The sequence below is a fragment of the Fukomys damarensis genome, unplaced genomic scaffold (genome assembly GCF_012274545.1).
Source record: "Fukomys damarensis isolate Sample0158 unplaced genomic scaffold, DMR_v1.0_HiC HiC_scaffold_29, whole genome shotgun sequence".
Lineage (NCBI taxonomy): Eukaryota > Metazoa > Chordata > Mammalia > Rodentia > Bathyergidae > Fukomys > Fukomys damarensis.
Genome location: NW_022900941.1, coordinates 18,666,212 through 18,674,882, shown reverse-complemented (window position 1 = coordinate 18,674,882; position 8,671 = coordinate 18,666,212). Strand labels below are relative to the sequence as shown.

The 8,671-nt window shown below is 40.5% G+C and overlaps 1 long non-coding RNA gene across 3 annotated transcripts in view; it reads right to left on the bottom strand.

Moving 5' to 3' along the window:
- Window positions 1-274: 274 nt before the first annotated feature.
- Window positions 275-8,671, bottom strand: part of LOC104849646 — a 133,101-nt gene continuing 124,704 nt past the window's right edge. Inside the window, exons 4-6 of one of the 3 annotated variants that reach the window (XR_002024788.1) lie at window positions 5,616-5,726; window positions 3,124-3,586; window positions 275-1,469 (exon numbers count right to left, since the gene is read on the bottom strand). This is a non-coding gene — a long non-coding RNA (uncharacterized LOC104849646). The remainder of the gene's footprint in view (window positions 1,470-3,123; window positions 3,587-5,615; window positions 5,727-8,671) is intronic. The other 2 variants (XR_002024789.1, XR_002024790.1) reach the window with 2 other exon arrangements.

The following is an 8,671-nucleotide window of genomic DNA, read 5'->3' as shown; positions in this document are numbered from 1 at the left end:
AGGAGCTAAAGGTGTAGGGAAGGTGTGATACGTAGGGGAAGAACAAAAAGGGAAAAGAAAAAAATGTGAGAGAATGAAAAGATGAAAATAAAGTGTTTGTAGATGGGGAGGGGAGGAGGGGGTGAAGGGAGGGCAGAGGTAAGGGGAAAAAATGAGAATCAAGACTTGCCATGTAAAGGTACATGATCCCAACAATGAATGTAACTGTACTGTATCCCTAAATGTACCAATAAACTCAATAAAAAAAAAAGTGTTGTTAAAGTTAAACTTTTAATAGTCTTATGGAAAATAACTGACCAATATATTTCATTTAATTCTCCTGAACAAATGCTCTCTAATATCTATTCAATGAAAGTTCTACCAATGGCAAAACTGGCCCACAAAGTTCTTGCACTGGATAATACTAATTAAAAATTCAAGACCCTGGACTTCAGTTCAACTTTGAACTGTTTAATCCAAAAGGAACAATTGTCTTGCCTTATATTATCATAAATTATCATCTTTTTCAGATAATTCCTAGTTCTCTCAGGAATAATAGTCTGTAGGGAGCATATTCATTTACAAAAAGGATTATGAAAATTCAATAGTTTAAAATTTAACAGGCCAATGTGGCAGACTTGTCAAAGATGAATGATGCTTTAGGGGCATAAAATTATAGAAGGAACATGGTGAAGATGTCCAGAAGATCTGTTTACTAACCTGTATGGAAGAATGATGGTGTTTTCTTTTATGACAACTCCTTAGGAAAGAAGAGAAAAATACTCTATTTTGTTTAACTATGGAAGTCAAAATATCAAATTCTCAGTCAGATCAGCAGCTCCCTCCTCTCCTGAGAATGGACTCTAGGTTGTACAGCAAAATTTTCCCTTTTCTTACATTCTGTGGGATTTCACATCAGTCAGTGGCAATGCTGAGGTGCTGTAGTCGGTTTTACAAATAAACTATCAGAAAAGGACACCAGTAAATGACATAGCACATTTTCATTTGGAGACAGTGGAAAAGGTGGTATTGCTTCAATACCCTCACTAATGCTTTTATACCAATGTATTTCCTGTCTCTGAATCTTCTATGCAAAACCTGACCTTAAATTGGGCTACCAGTACCAGCTCAAAGCTTTGCGGTTTTTCTTGAATAATATGCACAATTTTTGAAAGTAGGGGAGAAAGACAAGAGGATTTATGTATCTGAGGCTTAAAAGAATTTGCAACACTTGTCTCTTGACGTCTGTAGGGACTAAAAGTCTGATACCAGTAGCCTCATTACTTAACCTTTCTTGAACACTAAGTCAGACGTGTTGCTTCCTTGTTGCTCATTCCTGTCTTCAAGAGATGTTTCAGCTTCCCGCCTGTACTCTTCACCTTCATTGTATGTTGTCACCTCTGCCCCTGCCACCCAGGGAATCTGTTTATGAAGCCATCTGGCTAGTCTCTGAAAGTCACAACTCTGATCCAAGCTACCAGCAGCTCACTCTGCAGACAAAAGAAAGGCAGCTTTTTGTATTTGTTAGTGAAACCAGCAAGGCCGGTAATTACTCTGGAAAGCTGTGACTACACAATAAATGAGAAATTAAAACATATAAAGATTTCCCCCAAATTTCTCTTTCATCTAGTTTTTCAAACTATAATCTATTCTCCTTTACATCAGTACTAATTGCAAAAATCACTTGGAAAAGTGACTGAACTCAACAGCAATACCAAGGAGCCACTGAGTCTCTTATCTTTGTTTTAAGAACCAGTAGAGCCCACAGTGGATTTTCCTTCATATATAATCCTGCTGAATTCTAGAACCTAGTGCTGTACACAAATTGAGAGAAATTATCTCCTAAATTTTGGCAGCTTGCAAAGAAAAAACACAAGTGTAATATGTGAGAATCTTGTCAGTGTTCACATTTCAGAAAGGAAGTATTCAAAGCAATGGAAAAAGTAGGGAGGGCAGAGATCTGAATATCTCCTGGGTCCAGTTTCATACTTTCTGGGATTACTACTTTCAATATTCTCCTGATGAAACCTAAACACCCACACAAAGTCAAAACAGATTTAACGAAGATTTAACAAGTATGTAGGGGAACTCCTGTGGCCACGAGAAGTGATCTGGAAATGTGTGCCTGAGGTTTTCATGCCATGTTAGGAGCCTTGCATGGGGAACCTCTTGGGGAATGCACAGTCCCCACTCTGCTGAGCCTGGGGATTTCCAGGTCTGTGTGAGGGATAAGTGATTTTCCTAATAATATTCTCCCATGGTCAAGGCCCCAAGGTTCTCTTTTGGTCATGGGAATGAAGCTGTATAGCAGCGTCTCTACAGATGCCCGTCATGGGTTCCAGCCCTTATCTGAGTCTCCCTACAGGAAGTTGAATTATGAGGGGAAGAGGAACAGAGAAACAGCTCTTCATGGGAAGTTGTAACATCTAGTTGACCTTGATTCTGCGCCTCAACTGCCCATCTTTTAAATGAGGATAGTAATTCCTACATAACTAGTTTTAAAAAGTAAAAGTATGTAAAAGGGCTTTAAAACTATAAAAACTCACAAAGCTAAAAGAAGATATCATCCCATGCCTCAGTTATGATTACTAACTAGTTGTATGACCTAAGCAAACTATGAATGTAATTGCTAAAAATTCCTCTGGAAAAGTCAATGATTCTGTGAAAAAAACTGAGCAAAAATTTAAAACTGCCAAGTACTTTCTCTCTGGTTAATATGATGCTCAGTTTGGTCTGGGGATTTAGCTCAGTGGTTCTGCCACCCGCTTTGCAAGTACAAGGACCCAAGTTTGCTCCCCAGTACAAAGAAAAAATATGATGCTCACTTTAACTGTGTTTTCCATACTTAATCACCTGAAGTTAGTTCTAATTTCAGTAGCATCTCCCACCTTCCCCCTTTCCCACTTCGGTAGTCTCAGTACTACTTTAGAATTTTTCCACACAATATCCTGGCTTTGAAGAAGAAATGTGACTGTTCAACAACAATCCAGGAAGTTCTATTTCTCCTTCTCAAGTCTTAATTCTGTGGGTAAGGGAGTACTGGATAGGTTACAGTTTGAATTGTGCTGGGTGCTTAACAAACACTACCCAAAACTGGAGCAGCCAGAATCTGCTTCCATGTTTGCAGAGATAGGTAAATCCAACCTTGCTTTTAGAGCATTTCTGCTAGAGTTGACTGTCCCAATTAAAGCTGTAGCACAGATACAGTCCTCTCGGCTCCAGAGAGTGATGTAATGAGCTCTGTGGGAAGGACAGTTTCCAGTTCAGGTGTTACGTAGATTGACAGGACCCAGGTTCAGAGGTATATGCAGTCAAGCCTAGGAGCAGGGAGGGGTGGCAATGCTCAAGAAAGAAAGGGGAATCCAGACAAAGGCCTTGAAAGCTCCCAATCTGCCAAGTCTGGAGCTGTACTGACACAAGCTGCCTCTCTAAGCCGGGCCAGGCTTAGAGCCTGAGCATAACAGGTAGCCTGTCTCCATGCCTCTGTTCTAGCTGAGCCTTCTCTTCCAGAATTACCATCTGCCCTCTTTTCAGTCCTCACTTGGTCATGCAACAAATATTTCTTGGGCACGTTTTGTGGTGCAGCACTGTGAAAAGTACTGTGGATCTGTAAAGATAAATATGATATGATCAATGTTCCTAAAGAGCTTAATACAGAAAATAGAGCTAATATCTAACATTAATAGGGTCAATTCCTGCTAGAGTGGCTCAGAGATTAGGAGAAAATGAGAGATCCCTTATGACTAGAAGAACTGAAGACTTCTGGAGGAGGTGGTCATGGTGGCCGTCTTGACGCAGGCTCCAGAGACTAAGATTGGAGTAAGGTAATATGGGGACAGGCACTGGCTGGGCTGGGCCTGCAGACCTCGCGGCTCTAAGAAGGATGGGAAAGGATAGTTAGTGACAAGGAAGTAAACCAACATCTTTGAGGCACTGACTGTGCAGTACATGCTTTATACAATCTTTACCTTTATCCACAATCAGTTTTATTATTCCTATTTTGTGAGAGAATAAAGAAAACTTCAAAAGTGTGACTCGTTTTAGGTTCCAACAGCTAGTGTGTGATGCTAGCCTTTTTTTTTTTGGTACTAGGCATCTAACTCAGGACCTTGTGCTTGTGAGGCAGGCACAGGAACCACTGATCTAAATCCCCAGCCCCAGCACTAGACTTTTAACCCAATCTGCCCAACTCCAAAGCCTGTCCAGTTTCTCTATACTAAAATACCTGCCTGGATCTAAAAGCCCCAAAAAGTAGATTAAGGTTCCACCCTAGAAAACTAAAGACCTTGTGTTTTGCATCCTTTTTTGCTTAGTTAATGCTGTCCTAGGCTCAAATCAAGCTCTCCCCTTCTCGCTAGGGCTTTTCTGGGCATTATGGGCCTTCTGATATTCCCAGATACTTTTGACAGGGTACCCTGCTGTGTAACATTCTTTACTGGCTCATGTGGGTCCACTATGAATCCCCAGTAAAAATGCAAGGAGGGAAATAGATCCTTCCCTTCTTTCTTACTTCTAGCTAAGTAACTGTGGCATTAATTATCTGGTTTTGGAGAGTGTCTATGGATCAGCACTAGTAGCCCTCTTCCCAGTGGTGTCTGTCTCCACCTACATTCCCAAAGCCTACATTACCCTCATCAATTCCCAAAGCCTAGCCACAGTCCTTTGTCTTCTCTGAAGATTCTCTCTGCAGGGAGGTCACAAGGAAAAGTGCCCCACTCCGTCCAGTGCAGCCAACTCAACCAGCCGCTGGGACACAGTTAACCACACTTAATCATTCAAACTGGAAAAGGCTAATGGAATTTTTACTGGACAGACCTAAAGCTCTGTACCTCTTTCCCTGCCTCAATGTGTAAGGAGACACACCCAGCCTAGCAGGACACAATGCCCCATATGGCTCCATCCCCCTTGTGGAAAGGCCTACAGATGGTACCAGTTCACAGCCTGAGGATTTATTCCAAGATCACTGAATTTAGTGCCTCAGTGGATGTGTCAAAGGGATGAAGCAGGCTCACCTGCCTACTGCTGTTACTTTGATGGCTCTTCTCATTTCCGGACCATTTAACACTTCCATTCATTTAATAGTTGATTTTCCAGGTCGCAAATTTCATAGGCATGCTCAACTACTTACAGGATAACTATTGATTATTTAATTGCAATGTAAGCACCAAAGAGAAGATGGGGAAATCACATGGTAAACAATTACAGCTTAAATGCCTGGTTGTTTTGATTCTACCTGGCTATCGGTCATTTATTTTCAAAGTTAAATTTTACTCCTAGAATAATCTCCATTGTTATACATACAAATGGCCAAAATGGTAAATTCATACCTGTACCAATAATTTATTAGATATATTCTTATTTTATTTTCCATGACCTCTAACATGGCCATTTTCCCTCCATGGTGTATTCCACAATGTAACATAAAGGAAGGTCAGTCATACAGCTGGGAAAGTATCCTGATCCATCATTTGCAGTGCTCATACCTTGGGAAAGATGTTCAAAGTCTCTAGGCCTTAGTTTTCATCTGTCAGATTGTGTGAAAATGCCTTCTTCATGCAGACATTGTTAGCAATACATAATACAGCTTGAGTAACGTCCCTGTGTATAGTAATACTATAGTAATTGTAAGTACTCACATGGCACTTCATCCATGGCAGCCATTATATTAAGCACTCCATGTGATAACTCAATCTTCACAACAGCCCCCATGAAGTAACTATAATCATCTTCATGTTGGGGATAGGAACCTGGGACACAGAGAGATTAAATAACTTGTCCATAGCCAACAGCTAGGAAGTACAGGGTCCAAACTCAGGATTCCGGACTGGCCCACAGAAAGTTAGCACAAGTCACTTATACTTAGAAGGTATCATGTGATAAGGTGGATTCACAGAACATTAAGGTAAAAGGTTGAGGTAGGCAGACTTCAAGATGGCCCTCAAGAGTCCCTGCCTGTTGGTATTCACCACCCCTCACTTGGAATGTGAGCTAGACCTACTGACTAGATTCTAAAAATTAGAAAACAACAAAAGTGATAAAATATCACTACCAGGACTAGGTTGCAAGAAGACTGTGGTTAGGGCAGGGGATTTAGCTCAATGGTTCCACTGCCTGCCTCACAAGCGCAAGGATCCTAGTTTGATCCCTGGTACACCACTCCCAAAAAAAACACTGTGGTTACACCTCAGTTGGCTCTCTCACTCTCACTTGCTCACTCTGAGAGAAGCCAGCTGCCCTGTTTGAGTTTCCTTTGGAGAGGCCCAGTAGTGAGGAACTGAGGTCTCTGATAAACAAGCAACAAGAAGCTGAGTTTTGCCAACCACTACTCTAGTGAGGTTGGAAGTAGAGCTAAGCCTAAAGAAAACTTTAGTCAGCATTGACAGTAGCAATATACTCAGCTCCCAATTTCTACACCAAGTAATCCAAGCAAAGAAATGGTTCCGCATCAGCAAAAATCGCCAAAGATAAATTTCTCAAAGAGAAAGAAGAAAATAAGTTTGTCTGTTGCTTTTCTTTTCTAAATAAGAATCATTCATATTCCTGGCAGCATAAAGAAGTGGGTAAGAGTTCTGTCTGCACCTGAAGACAACCTGGGCCCCAGTCCTGTCTCCACCTCACTCCTCTCCTTTACTCTACACTCAGCAGCTAGAATATTGAGAAGCTTCTGAACTATCTGTGTTCCTATTTCCCTACCTCAAAAAAAATGATAAGATTTAGCCTAACTGAGTAAGCAAGGGAACTGGACAAGTTTATCCAGCAAGGACATTTCCTGTTCTGAACTTTAGGATTCCCTGTGATCTTATTCAGACTAAGTTTTGACAGCTATATTACTGTGGTTCTCAAACTTTTTGTTTCAGGACCTCTTTTCTACACATCTGAAGAACCTAAAGAGCTTTGGTTAAGTGCGAGATAGATATACATGTCAGTCTTCACTGTATTCGAAAATAAAATGGAGAAATTTTAAAAATACTTCTTTAGTTCATTTAAAAATAATTAAGCCTATTATACCTTAACATATTATTTTATAGAAAGTAGCCGTTTTAAAAAAATGAGAAGAGGGGCATTGTTTTACTATTTTTGCAAATTTCTTTAATATCTAGCTTAATAGAAGACTCCTAGTTTCTCATATCTGCTTCCACATTCATTCCATTGCAATATAACCTGCCCATGTAGCTTCTGAAAAACTCCTCTGTATTCTGATGGAAAAAATATGCTTAGCTATTATAAAAATCATTTTGCCCTCATAGATATTCTCAAAGGGTTTCTGAAGCCCAAAGGGGTCCCTTAGACTACACAGAAAACTGCTCTATTAATTCTTACTGGAAATGTTAAGATATCTTCTCAAACCTTCTGCCTACCACCTATTTAAAAAATAAAATACAAACATAGATATCTTTCACACACACACACACACACACACACACACACACACACACACATGCACACACGCCCAATAGAAATTTCCATGCTCTGTTTTCCTAAAGCTTCTCTGGGAAACTGCAAATCAAAATACTAACCCTGAGCAAATCCTCCGCAGGAACCTCACTCCTCAGAGTAGGGTGTCAGCTTATCCCTCCCAAATGGCAACTTCCTGCTTATCTACTCTCAACTCAAGGAAAGTAACAAATGGCTTCTTGAGGGAGTACACTCAACTTCTCCAGCCGGATGAAGAAATGAAGAATCCCAAATGTTGTTTGTCTTTGAAGTTTAAGCTTCAGAAACAAATGCTTTGAGGAGATCAGGAATGACCAGAACTGCTGCAAAAGCTACAATTGGCACATACAGCCCCATCCAACAGAACAACAGGGACCCACTCAAAGCTCCTGCACGTAGCCAATTAGGAAGCAGCCCAAACTGGGGGCAAGGGACAATACAGATCAAATTATCAAAAACCAAAATCAAAAAACTAATCCTTAGGTCTGGTCATAGTAAGTGAGCAAGATGGGTCAGAAGACTCCCAGTTAAAGGCGGCAGCTCTGGGTCTATCACCAGATTGGTGTCACCAACAGCAAGTGACTTGTTCTGAAAATGACAAAATATGCAGGATGAGCTCTAAAGTCCCTTTCAGCTTTCTCTCACTGACACACATGGATCAAAGGATGTCTTTCTAACTCCAAAACAAGGCACATCGCTTATCCCATTTATACCTGAGATATATAATTCTTTCATTTATTCAACAATTATCAAGACCACACTTTGATGCAGGCATTGTTCTAAAGCAGTGAAAAAAACTGTGAAGTGTTTCTTGTCCTCACAGATTTATATTCTAGTGAAAGAGACAGACAAATAAAATACTTGTCAGCTAGGTGGTGGCACACACTTGTAATCCTAGCACTATGAAAGGCTCAGGCAGAGGACAGCAAGTTTGAGCCCAGCCTGAGCAACTCGGTCACTTAGTAAGATATTGTCTCAACTAAAATGTAAAAACATGCCTGGAGATGTAGCTCAGTGAAAAAAAAATCTGAGCTCAAACCCCAGTGCTCTTCCTCCCCAAAGACACAATATGTCAGTGGTGATAAGTGTTAGGGGTATATGGACTTCTGGGTTGAAGGTTATTCGCACTTTTAAATAGGTTTGTCAATGTAAGCAAATCCATAAACATGGGAACTGCATAACTTTACTTGAATTTAGACATCATGTAGTCAATCAGCATCCATTCTTCCAGTCAGTTAATCAGCAAACATTTACACAG